Here is a 1,757-nt window from a genome sequence, read left to right on the forward strand (position 1 = left end):
CAGAGGGCAGCCGCGACCGGGGCGAGCCCCGACTGCGCCGCGGGCTCGGGTGCTCTCCCTGCTCGCGGGCGTGGGAGGGATTTACCCTGGTATTCAAAGCGTCTCCCCCTCCTCCCCCCAGCCCGCTCGTTCTCCACAGCGCCGGCCGCGGCGGCCAGTTGAACGACGGCGCCTCCCCCGCCCTCACTCGGCGGGCGGGCGGCCCCGCCGCGTCCCGAGCCGAGGAGCCGCGGCTCCTCCTGAAACTCCGCCAGAGCCGTTTCAAACAACAAGGGCCGGGAGGGGGAAGGGAGCGAGGGAGAGGGACGGTGCTTCCGACAGGGATCCTGGGAGCTGTAGTCCGCGGGCAGGAGCGGCCCCCGGCGGGCAGCCGGGCCGCGGGGACTGCGGCGGCGCGGCCGTTGGGCGGCCGTTAGGGGGCCGTTGGGGGCGCGCGCGGAGCGTTCGGCGGCGGCCGTTCGCCCCGCCGGACGGCGAGGAGGGAAAGGCGAAAGTGTGGGGTTCCCCCCCTCCCCCCAGCAGATTTATTTTCTGGCCATGTGGATTTGAGCGGTCTGTTTTGGGGGAGCGCAGAGCATCCGCTGGACGTTCACGGGAGCTGAGGKGGGCGCGGATTTGTTTCCAGCTCTGAAGGACGGGTCTGTGAAGCTAATGGTAATTTGAATAACAAATGTTAAAATTATGACTGAAATGTTGAATAATTCGTTGAAACTCACTGCAAAATTACTTATTAGAGATGAAAAAAAAAACCCAAGCCTTATAAAAACGGCATTAAAAACAACTCATCGAATGTTAACTCCTTTTAGCAAGTCTGAAACTGCCTTGGCCAAAAAAAAAAAAAAAAGATATAAAATTCAGTTATTAGCTTAGAAAAGTTCAATGCCAAGTTCATTTCTTCCCAGAGCGAGTCTCTGAAACTGCAGAGTGATGTTGCTTCGGGTAAGAAAGTTGTAATTACAACTCTGCATGTGACAGTTGTGATGTATTAATTAAGGTGGAAGCGTCGGAGGAATTTTTAGTGTCTTTCTGAAGTAAACACGTACACACGACACACCGTCACATGAAGCTGAGAAGGTATAGTTAAAACACCAACCTGAAACCCCTCAGCAGCCTTGCCTACCAAAAAAAGGTCAAATTTTGACAGGTTGTGCCTACTTATATAACTATGTGGTGTTTATAATACCATTTTTAAGGGGTGTATCCGTTGGCTGTAATGCTGCCTCCTGTAATCACAGCGCCCAGCTTGTTGGTAAAAACGTAACCAACTGCCCGTGCAGTCGGCGGCGGGGAAGGCGCCTCCAGAGGGCGAGTCAGAGCAACCGACATTAACTCCTGCTCTCAACCAGCCTCTGGAGATTGCAATCAGCTCCCGAGATTGGTCGGCAAATTACATGGCATTTGGGGTCTAAAGTCTGGTGATGTAAACAGCGGCTAAGCGTTTGCTCACCTTTCTCCTTTCCTGTGCGTTGCCTCAGACAAGAGTCTGATAGTAAGTCTGTGAGCTCTTTGGGACAGGGCTTTCTGGTTTGTATTTGCAYGGTACCTCCCAGAGGGAGAGTCTGTTCACAACCAAGGCTCTTCTTTGCCACGGTCAAACATATAAATAAAATTGGGGGGGGGGGAAAGCACAATGGTATGTAAGGCAGTCCTAAGCAGTATTCAGTTAAAAGGGTAAAACCAAACTCATTCAACAGTTAATCTCTGCAGACAGTGCTCTGTCTTTTCCACTCCCACAAAAAGGAGCTCTAAATAAGGAG

General features: G+C 53.2%; 1 protein-coding gene across 1 annotated transcript in view; it reads left to right on the plus strand.

Moving 5' to 3' along the window:
• The first annotated feature begins 340 nt into the window (after positions 1–340).
• INPP4B (inositol polyphosphate-4-phosphatase type II B) overlaps positions 341–1,757 on the plus strand; it is a 467,312-nt gene continuing 465,895 nt past the window's right edge. Inside the window, exon 1 of the mRNA XM_085313208.1 lies at positions 341–654. The gene's annotated coding sequence lies outside the window, so the exon portion shown is untranslated. The remainder of the gene's footprint in view (positions 655–1,757) is intronic.

The sequence above is a fragment of the Rhea americana genome, unplaced genomic scaffold (assembly GCF_003343005.1).
Source record: "Rhea americana isolate MKP2758 unplaced genomic scaffold, rheAme1 scaffold_38, whole genome shotgun sequence".
NCBI lineage: Eukaryota > Metazoa > Chordata > Aves > Rheiformes > Rheidae > Rhea > Rhea americana.